This window comes from Pundamilia nyererei, unplaced genomic scaffold (genome assembly GCF_000239375.1).
Source record: "Pundamilia nyererei isolate P.nyererei 1_Seehausen unplaced genomic scaffold, PunNye1.0 scaffold00183, whole genome shotgun sequence".
Classification (NCBI taxonomy): Eukaryota; Metazoa; Chordata; class Actinopteri; order Cichliformes; family Cichlidae; genus Pundamilia; species Pundamilia nyererei.
The window spans coordinates 283,163-294,860 of record NW_005187584.1 but is presented as its reverse complement, the minus strand read 5'-3'; the positions used below and the strand labels follow the sequence as shown (position 1 = coordinate 294,860).

The window sequence follows — 11,698 nt, the reverse complement described above, 5'->3', positions numbered from 1 at the left end:
GGTCTGGGCCTCTTTGCTTAGGCTGCTGCCCCCGCGACCCGGCCCCGGATAAAGCGGATGAAAATGGATGGATGGATGGAACTAGTTACCGTGCTCGTTACCACAATAATAACGTAGTTACTGTAACGCGTTACTTAATAACGCGTTAGTCCCAACACTGGTTACATGAATGCCTGCAAACACAGATGTTTCTGTACACAGCGGGAATTACGAGCACAAACTGTCACATCATGACAATGCTAGCTTCCTGATACTGACAGCATTAAGGTTTCTCTAAGGATTATATTTCTGCACAAATGCACATTTCTCTTAATGCCACAACATGAAATATTTGACACTTAAAGAAAAATCAATTTGGGTGATTTTCTTTTCAATTTAAAAATTTACATATGTCACAACATAAACAAGAAAAAACATGGAAACTGTAATTTGTAGTATTTCAAAAGTAATTTGCAGCCTACATGTGGTGTGTTTTCCTAACCATAGTTATGGTTGTACCTCATACTTTATACCTTTACAGGCACTGTGTGTAAAATCTCACCACTAGATGTCAGTAGACTGTAGATTGCAGTTAACTGAGGACTGTTTCCTTATCCCTCCCTATTCAAGTGCATAATCTACTGTAGGAGAAAGGACTGCAGTGAGTATAGACAGTGAGTCCAGTGTTTCTGTCAATATGTCAAGTGTCTATTTACTGCAGATGAGGCTGTAAACTTAGTCCAATATGAGCCGACGAGTCAGCGAAGCTCACTTCTGTCCATTGACAGCGTCACTGAGGAAGCTTTGAGGATTTCTTCTATGTCAGTAAGCGCTGCTGTTTTTCTGTTAGCCAGCATCAGTGCATCTGACATTGTTGGACTCGAACACTGAGAAAATAAAGTCTTATATGATGTGTGAACTGTTTAACAGAGAGAAAGTGAGATTTTTAGGGCGCTCGAGCCTCACATTAGCTGAATTGCTGTTAGCCGTCCAGTGATGGCAGGGTTGCATGTCTATTGTCTGCTGATAATAAGTAATTGCAACAATTTTGGGAATAACAAAGCATGTATGTGCATGTTGAGTTTTCTTCCACCCCCTCTCAGAGGATAAAACAGAGGTGTGAGCCTTTATATGTTGAGTCTGAAGGTGCAAACGCAAATTAAAATTTGTCCCCATGGCACACAAATACCTACAAGTTCTGTCCTTTCCTTTCCAGTTTGTTAGAAGACGCAATTAAATGTATTTTTATGAGTAAAGCATTCAGTTTTTCTATTAAATAAACTAAACATGACTGTCCCTTTAAATAAGTGCGGCCCAACACGCTGTTGCTTAGTTTGTTTTACTGCAGTAGCCTTTACATGTCCATGAGTAGTCACGTATGCAGTGAGGGGGCCTGGACTCAGGCACTTGAAAGCACAGCCACCTTGGCGCTGGTGTCTTGCGCCTCCCACCCGAGGAGCATTCAGCAGTGCCAGCTGAGCCCAATCTCTGCATGGCAGCTGCACCTCCAGCTTAGGAGCTTAGGTCACCATGACACCTTCTCATCTGCTCCTTAAAATGGAATCAGCCAGGGAGCCTATAGAGAAGCTGCCTATAGAGTGCACACAGATTAGCGATCATTCCATGTACTGTTAAGTATTACTAATATTAAGTGTCATCACGCTAAGTATGCCCTGACTGATATATGAACGCTTAAGCCCGCCCAGGAAATGACGACCTCTATCCAGGAAGTACATCCATACAGCAGCATTATCTGCTTATGTGGTAGAGTGTATATAATGATCAGTTACTGAAATAAAACCTTAAACAACAACCCTGAAACAAGTCTGTAACTGTGCAAATGTGACCACCGAGCATTATGCCACGATTCTGTTCAGTCAAGCATCTCAGGACAAATTAGAGTTATGCAGTCATGAATGGGCTTTCAATATGCTCCCTCAGCTTCTGTTTGTTGTAAATCAATGATGGTGCCAGGTCTGTCTTGTAAAAGGGATTATGCATCTCAAGTGACATTGCAGTTAACAAAGCAAAATCAATATTTAAAAGATTTTGAGTAGAATTCTCAATAAAGAGAGACGATAAAGTGCAGCCTCAGAAAAACAAGCAGTTACATAATAGAAGGAGCCTTAGGAATTTAAGCAGGAATGTTAATGAATAGTAGTGTGGGATGTAAAGTCATAGTTTATAAACTATTAAGAAAATGAGGATATTTTAATTCCACCCTACAGTGAGGCCAGTTGTAATAGGAAAACGGTGAAACTTCATGAAAAGAAAGTGAAAAATGTTGAAGGGCCTGAGCTGACGCGAAGATGAATCTTGGACGATACGCTGCACACGACGCCAGCGGCCCAGCTGCCAAAACAGGAAGAAATAATGGCTTCAAGTAATGACTTGTCAGCCTTTGTATGAAGGAATGAGACAGAAATAGCTCCGCTTGAATTAAAAAAAAGAAGAAGAAAGTGAGTCTATTTTTACTCTGTCCTCTTCGCCTTTTGTCTAATTTTAGTCTAGAATTAGTCTCGCTGGCTGCCTGAGCAGGGGTCTCATCAAGCTGCACAAGGGTGCTGAAGATATTACAGGAAGGAGTGCACATTTCTTTTAACTTTAAACACCTTGATTCACACAAGCACACAAATATTCACAGTTCTCAGAGTCAAGGTTTATTCATGGAGAGGTCAGTGGGAGTCATCCGATTAGAGAAAAGCTTCAGGTATTTTGGGAGCTTTTCGACTCTGACATCATTGTAAAAGTCACTGCAGATGTGAGTGTCATTGACTTAATGAGCGGTTTCACCTTCGCTATACCCCCAGTGGTGATGAGGCATTAGCTCAGTGTGCAGGACACCAGAGTACACTTTTGCCGTTCAACTTTAACATTTCCAGGCAAAAAGCACTTTGCTCATAATTGGCCTGTGCAATTAGCCAGACTCTCTCCTTTGTTCATGAACAGCAGAGCTACAGTCGGGGTGAAGAAAGAAGAACGTTTCATGTACTGCAGTTTTCATCGTGACCAACTATACAGCAGTTCAACACAAACTACTACTTTGCTTGTTTGTTTTGCTGGATGTGAAGTTCTTTTGACAAATGACAAATTAAAGGAAAACAAATCTCAGCTGTACGGAGGGCCTTTTGGTTCCACAAACCAATGGGATGATAGAGAGGAGCAGTCACACCCCTCAGTAAAAAGATTAGGTTTTAACCTGACCGACGACAACATTCACACGTTACAACCTCAGGTTCATGATGGTGTAAAACATGCTTCTACATCACTCCCTGTCCACAGATTTGCGGAGTAAAAGACGAGCAGCACACCGCAGACGATGCTCCAAAGGACAGCACAGTCCATTTCTTAGTTATTATTTATGGATATATTATTGAGATTATTTCACGTTGGGTGTCAGGCGCCACCTCTCTGGGGACATCTTAGGCCCTCCAAGGTTTGGAGGCCTATCTCCCCCCACCACCACTTCCCTGCCAGTGGCGGACTCCCTCAGGTGTCGGTGCGTTGGTGGTTCTTTGTGTCCGGGGATGGGCGTCCAGGTACACACCGGCTCACTCCTTGGTGGCCGCTTATCGGGGCCTGGAGCCTGGGGCTTGCTCGGGCCACTTCGGAGGTGGGGTGCCCCCGGCCTCTTGGCCTGGGGCTCGGTCACTCAGGCACGGCTGGCTGCCGGCGGAGCTCACGGGCGCGTCACTGCAACTCCCCCTGGCTTCTGCTCCGCGGCTGCTGAGTGAGCCCTCATCTGGGACTCTCCTCAGCTCTTTCTGGGACAGTGGCGCAGCTGCCCCTCTGTTGGTCTTCCTTGGTCTCTTGTGTTCTGGGGGCCTCTGGATGTCTGGAGTTTTGATCTCCTCCATACCTGCTTCATGCCCTGGAGGACGGGGCTGTGGCCCCCCCACACCCTCTAGCAGATCATTACATGAAGGAACCTTTTAAAAAACAAAAAACAAGCGCGTCCATGCTCACAGGTGTACACACGGGTGATCACACCCACAAACTACACCCTTTTTGGCTCCTACCTCAAAGCACACTGTGGTCTGTTGATCTTATGTGCTGCACAATAATGTTTAACATTTAGTATTTACTGTCATATTCCCATATATCATTGTGATGTTGTTTATTCTATTACTCTTGTTCTCTTCTGCTTGTTTTCTTTTTTCTTTCTCAGCAGGTGATCCAGGTGATCGATATATGCATTTTTTTTCTCTGCCCGTTCTGTTGGTTTTTGTCTTTTGCCCTTCTCCCCCGTCCCTCTTCTCAGCTGTTTCTCTTTCCCTCTTTCTTTCTCCCCTTCTTTCCCCCAGTCAAGTCTGTCCCGTATTCAGTAAGTGAAAATAAAATGAACAATAAAAGGTGAATCAAATGGATCATTATGGCAAGGCTGGGATTGTCAATTTGGTAAAGTAAATCCGTTGGGCATCTTTCTTTGCCTTTAGACAACAATTCTGATGCAAAAGAGCCAAACGGGACAGGCAAAAAAAAAAAGAAAAGAAAAGAAAAAAAAAGAGATTATTTCACGTTAAATACTGAAGTTAAATGGCACAGCTGGTCAAATGGTGTAAGGCATAGCACTTGGTGCTATAGCCAGTAACTGACATCATTTTCATACTCGTATCACTCAGTTGATCTTCTTGTGAACGATAAACAGTAAAGATTCGTATTTGATTGTGTTTGTGAGGGAATTCAACTCAGTTCTGAAACTATTTTCACCATCTATTGATATTTTTTTTAAATTCATGGGTTAAATGCTCTAGTGTGCAGTACTGTAGTTTCAGTAATGTGTTTATATAGTCATTATATTTATATACAGCTGATTTTTCAGGACAACTCTTCACTCCTACATGGACAGCGAAGAGTGAGCACAATTTCGGACATAAAGTGAGCAGCAGCATAGACTCTGATGACACAGCAGCCCTGATTGAGAATGAACAGTCTCAGTCTGAGGTAAATGTCACCTAAGCCTGAAATCAATTGCAATCTCCCCTTAGTGTTGTCTCCCAGGAACTGGATGTTCCTCCAGCCAGCAGTCCCGCTCTGCTTGGGCAGTACCGAGGATGATACCTGACACTTCCTAAACTTCCCCCTGGAAGCTGATGGAAAACTGCATCTTTAGAAGCTCACAGTAATGATAAGAACGACTAACAAGAGTTGGCTAAATGATAAACAGATGATGGGCTGAGTATCGTGTGTCTCACACAGCAGCATGGTCGACCTGAGTGCCGGTGTGTATCTCAGTCACAGGGAGGTGTGTGAGACGACACAGGAGGTGATTTGGTGCCCCAACATGTGTCAGCAAGCAGATTCACACAATAACAGTCTGTACACCATTTATTTAGACACAAAATTCTCTGTCAAGGTCCCGATAAATCAAACGTGACTGTCAAACAGCCGGTGATCTTTCTAAAGAACAAAGACGTTTAATTTGAACTTAAAACATCCCATGAGGAATGTTCCAGTTTTAAACTCTTTCAGCTCAACTATTACAACAAACTGTCATCGATGTTGGCTGAGAAACAGTTAAGAAGAAGATCTGTGCCTTTGTTTAAATGCTCAACATAAGCACTGGTGTAGCCGTATACAACAAATGCTGTCTGTGTGTGTGTGTAAAGTTAAAGCTTTGACGGTGTGATACTTTTGGATATGCTCCTGAGTTATATAGAGATCGATGTTTACCAGGTGTAGTAGCAGGATACTGCATTAGTCCTGGTGAAGGTCATTAAGAGCTCTGTGCAGGATACCCTTTGGTAATTCGGTGTATTGTACCTGTTTAACTGCAGTCACGCCACAGGAGCGATGCTAAACTTCCTGTCTTGGGTTTAGTTCACGCCAACATTTGCCTCCCAACAAACTGACAAACGTTTTGTTACTCAGTGACTTCTAGTGCCAAATGTCAGCTCCTCAGGAAACTGTGAAGATGTCTGATCATAAGTGTGAGCGCTGATGAAACATCCTTTACACAATTACTCTGATTACTTGTTTCCCTGAACTTCAGAACATGAACACTGCTGTTCAGGGTTATTTGGTTCACACACACTCGCACTTGCTTGGACCTCTTACATTCATTCAGTACCATATGAAGATATTACCACAGTGCCTGTATTATGGCGGCCAGATCAGTTTGTTTCACACACAGTTTGTGTTTCCATCCACCAAGTTTCTTCCATTTAACCGATTCAGAGCATTCACAAATGATTTGTTTTGTTTTTATTTACAGTGAATCAACAGAAACAAAGGAAACAAACTTGTATTATACTCTTGATGCATCTCAGTCATCCAGGAAAGTAAATCTCCAAAAGTTGATTCTGTTCATCTGGACGTAGCGTTTTGTGGGAGAAATGTTTCGTCACCCATCCTTCTTCAGTCTCAGCTGACTGCAGGTTTCAATCTTATAAACAGGACATTTGCATAATGACCTCCCAGCCCACTGAAGGAACAATGGGCTGGGAGGTCAGTTCCTTTATCATAATTATGCAAATTCTCATGACCATTGGTCAACAACCACTGATCAATCCCCACAGACACAGCAGCCAGGGAGGCAGAAGAACATCAAGAAGGCCCTGAATAAATGTGGTTATCCCAGCTGGACTTTTGTCAAAGCTGGAAAGGCTCCTAAAGAAAGCTCCAGCTGATCCAGGAGAGAAGGACAACCACTGCCTAAGCGAAAACCTCCCATATGTGTCAGGAGTATCGGAGCAGTTGAGACGCATTTTTTCTAAACACCGGGTCGCTGTGGCTTTTAAACCCCAAAACACGCTGCGCCAAAAACTGGTCCACCCCAAGGATCGGGTCCCCCGACACAAACAGAGTAACATAGTGTACGCTGGTGAGTGCAGGAGGATTGCCAGGATTTATACATCGGGGAAACCAAACAACCTCTGGCTAAGAGGACGGCACAACACAGAAGAGCCACCTCGTCAGGCCAGGACTCTGCAGTCTGTTTACACCTACAGGCCAGTGGACACTCTTTCAATGATGAGGATGTAACATCCTGGACAGGGAGGAACGCTGGTTTGAGGGCGGAGTCAAGGAGGCCATTTACGTGAAAAGGGAAAGACCATCTCTGAATCGAGGAGGGGCCTAAGGGTACGTCTGTCACCATCTTACAATGCTGTGATTGCAGCCATTCCCCAACTCTCTGTGACCGGGACTCATGGTTATTGATCAGTGGGTTTTGGTCAGTGGTTGTTGATCAATGGTCATGAGAATTTGCATAATTATGATTAAGGACCTGACCTCCCAGCCCATTGTTCCTTCAGTGGGCTGGTTTCAGTCATTATGCAAATGTGCTGTTTATAAGATTGAAACCTGCAGTCAGCTGAGACTGAAGACGTCACCTGATGATGATGAAACGTTTATCCCACAAAACGCTACGTCCTGAATCAACTTTTCGAGATTGTATTATACGGTCATACCAATATTTTGGTCCTCCTCCCACTGAGTGCGGGTATTGTGAAGACATCTCACCTCAGCGCAGCGATGGGCAAATTCAAATTAAAACTTTATGTCTTCTCAGTCCTTTGACCCAAAAGCTGTCAGCCAAACACGCGTCACTTAACTACAAATGCAAACGTGGAATAGCAAACACTAGCATCTGCCTTCTCTTCAAACGCACACTCGTGTTTGAAGACACACACCTCCTACTCTGCCTGCTGACATTCAGTCAGTCATGTCAGCAGCGCTGTCTCACAGAGGGCCGTCTGCTGTGTCAGGATGCTCCCCGAGTTAACCTCACCACGGGCCGCTCTGAGCATTAAGTAGCAATATAAATGGAAATTAGACCTTCCAATGAAGAGAAAATGAAGTGCAAGGAAACAATATATGTTCCCAGATAAGTAACAATGATAAAGATGCCACAGAAATGAAATGACTGCCTGGATTACTTGCTTGTTGGAAGAACCAAAGACTGAATGGAGTGAATGCCTCAATTAGGATTTGTGTGTCTTATTGTTAAAACATATACTTCTTTTGCTCCACCAAAACTGAGCACCATGATAACTATTTTAGTGGAGATGCTGAAAACTTGAACACGGGGTCAGGGCATTTTTACTTTCTACACTGCTGGTACTACACGTTGGCTTCTAAAACAATTTCAAGGCCAAGTTTAAACAACACTAGCTAAATATACCACATTAAACCCCTTCCCACATCACTGCTTCTTTAATCCTGCCTGAAAAAATGGTTGGATTTGTTCAAACGGCAGAAATCAAACACGAGCTCAGTGACTTTCACTGTGGATGTTTGACGCTCGTGTTCCAGCGGGCAGGAATCTGTCAGGATCCAAACGTTTCAGAGACACGTTCGGGAAAACTTACGGAACGAGCTTTCACCTTCTCAGTTATAATAATAAAAGCATGATGTCTGGGTGGGTGGGTGACTGTGGATTCTTGTCTGTGTGTGGCTTTTTTAAGCCGTGCCTTCAGGGCATCAAGATAGCGATCACACCGGGTCACAGCAGCAAGCTGAAAAACGTGTAGCCATCATCTGCTCTGACAGAAGTAGCAAACGGTCGCCTGAGTTCACAAGAGCCAACCCTCCCTCCTGCTGCTGCCAGCTCATCACATGAGCGCTACCGTGTTTCCATCATAAACAACAGAGGTAGCTGATTTCACACAGGCAAACATGAACCATCATGAACCAACAAACTAACCATTTAATAACCATTTAATCCGATTCAGACTCACGGGGATGAAGGCTGGGATTTTTCCCAGCTGTGAGAGGGCAAAAGGCACCGCACGGCACACAACCTGGACAGGTTGGCAGTCTGTCGCAGGATCTTTAAAATACGCATCAATATCAGTGTTTCTTTATTGTTATCCATTGTAGGTGCTGTGTTAGTTTGTCATGGGTTGTTTCTTTGGGGTTTTTAAGGATTGAAGACATCTGTGTCCCAACAAAACTGGCTTAATATTTACAGAATAATGTTCTTCTCTCCCCTATTGCACCGTCGAGGAGCGTGCCAGCATACATTTCACTGCATGTTGTACTTGTATAACTATGCATGTGACAAACAAGCAACCTTGCATCTTGATCTTGAATCTTAACCAGAAATATTGTCGGCCATCTGAAATAATGTGTGAACCAATGAACTACAGGAACTAGCTTTGCTATAGTTAATATACACTCAGCCACTTTATCAGATGTTTTTGTGCGTTTAAAAACACAGCTGCTGCACATTCATGGTCAGTACTGTGCGTTTGGCTCAGTCAACGAGTCACAAACACACAACAGTGGCTGGTGTTAGGCATGTGGGGCTACTTTGACTTTTTTAGTGGGAAGTCCGAGCTGAGTGGCTGTTCCACAAATAACTTCACTGGGAATTCAGGAATCCACCATAAGAACCAACAATTCCTGTTTCTGCTCAGTTCAATCCTGAATTAGACATACATGCCTAAATGCACTGAATTGCTCCGATGTGATTGGCTAATTATAGATATTTTATATATATATATATATAATTATATTACATTCTTTGTTAATGAGCAACTGAACCCGAGGTGTACCTAATAAAGTGGCTGGTGAGTGTACAATTTAAAATAAATACAAACTTATCCGTCCACTTGGAAACAAATACTTATTATTTCTGATAAAAAGTCTTTACATTTCCTGTGGGTGTAAATATTCGTTCCTCCAGGCTGCTGACCTCTCACAGATATCCTGCAGCCCCTTGCGACCCGGTGCTAGATAAGCAGGAACAGAAAAAGGGTGGATGGATGTTTGCTGTTGTTTGTGCCAAGAGGGAGCATGACGCAGCGGTCAACCACCGAGGCCGGCCCCGTCAGGTTAGAGCGCCCTTTTTTTCCTCGGCGCTCTCAATCATCACAGAACAATCTCACATCGCAGCTCTCCTGGACCTGCCACATTTCATCTGGTGTCTATTTATCACGCTGGGGTCAGACGGCTCCTTCTCCTCAATAAAAATACTCACTTGTATATTCGTGACAAAATACTTTGAACAGTGGGTTTGCAGTTGAGCAAAATGATTCATGCAAATGCTGCTCGAAGAATTGTGCAAATATTATCACTGCGAGTCTGAAAGCAAAGAAAGGGAAAACAGATGTGCATGAATAAAACAAAGGGGCTGACACGCAGAGATTTAGATAAAAATAAAGAAGACTGGAACGGAAAAGACATCCCCAACAAATCTCGACACCAGAAGAAGAAAAAATAAGTTTAAAAACAAGCATGAACGATTTTGAAGGGATACAGATCTGCATACTGTCCAGCACTAAACCCACTGAATGTGATGATGATTGAGGAGGTGGCACATTAGCTACAGTCGTGTCTGCCCAGTGCAGACTCTGGGCTCGTCAGTGTGCTGTGCCTTTTTGATAGTTGTTGATGGACTTGGAAGACTAATTCATCTCCATTACAGTGACATATTTCTGTGCTGTCGTGCTCAATTAGATTCCACATCAGTGAATAAACCTCTGTGCAGCACTCCTGTTTTTCCCTCCTGCCACTTTCAGTGATGACAATACTGGAGTCGCTTTAAGCCTTCTGCAGGTGGCCTGGCTGTGGGCTGATTTCTGTAGGTGTGGAGCAAAGACAGAATTTGTCCTCGGTGAAATGACATCTGCTCGCGATCCCTGATGCAGAAACTCATAAATATACAAGGATTAAGGGGGAAAAGTCACTTTTAATTCAAGATGTTCTTTTTTTCCAAGACACCTGTCACGTTTCCAAGTAAACAGAGTGTTCATGTGAAAAATCCTCTTCAACAATGACACATTTACTCAGTAGCCCACGAGGTCCTGCACCCTCTCCTCTTTAATTCAAAACAAAAAGAATCATTTTAGGTTGCAGACACATGCCAGTACTTCACACTTCATCCTGTTTGTACTTTTGCATTAAAAATCCCCCAGCGAGACTAATTACCCTGCATGATTAGAAAAAACTATGGCCTGCTGTCAGCTCAGTGATGAGGAGTTGCTCAGATTTGGCAGGCGAGTGAGTAATGTGACAGAGGACTCTTAACTCAAAGTTGATCTGTGCTGATGCTGAACACTACAGCACAAACAGCCTGATTGCATTAAAATTCAGTTTGTCCTCCTCGACAGTTACCCTCAGTGTCCACCATCAGCCTGGAGCTCGAGCACTGCCATCCATGCCCACATTAGGCACGAGGACCCTGCTTCAAACTCACTCAGAACAGCGAGTTTCACACTTCAAGTCATTTAGCTGTGATGTGTTTTTACTGTCTTTGATTGAAGCGCCTGCATGAGAGCAGCTAGCAATCGTCATAAGTGTTCTTTATATTCAGATCATCAGCAACATCTTCAAGCCTTGTCAGGCAAGGTCACAGCTTCAAGTGGCCACTGGAATTTCATGAAGCCAACACAACAGTGTGCTATCCAGCTCTTTTTGGAGTCTTATGCTGCAAAACCAGCCAGGGAATCCAGTCGAGAGCACAAAGCACAGGGTCTTTATACGTTTGCCTCCTATCAGACACTGAAACAAGCAACGTGCTATGATGATGCTGGCTGTGTTTGCCATTCACAACAAGTCAGGTCTGTTTTTTATCTCTCTCTCTCTCTCTCTGTGTGTGTGTGTGTGTGTGTGTGTGTGTGTGTGTGTGTGTGTGTGTGTGTGTGTGTGTGTGCATTTCCACTGAAACACCAACCAGTGTTGGGGAGTAACGGAATACATGTACCGCCGTTACGTATTTAAAATACAAAATATGAGTAACTGTATTCCGTTACAGTTACCGTTTAAAAAGGTG

The 11,698-nt window shown here is 43.6% G+C and overlaps 1 long non-coding RNA gene across 1 annotated transcript in view; it reads left to right on the top strand.

Annotated features, from left to right (window-relative positions):
* The first annotated feature begins 11,426 nt into the window (after positions 1 to 11,426).
* The window catches only part of LOC102206328 (uncharacterized), a 9,170-nt gene continuing 8,898 nt past the window's right edge, over positions 11,427 to 11,698 (top strand). The window contains exon 1 of the long non-coding RNA XR_312074.1: positions 11,427 to 11,486. This is a non-coding gene — a long non-coding RNA (uncharacterized LOC102206328). The remainder of the gene's footprint in view (positions 11,487 to 11,698) is intronic.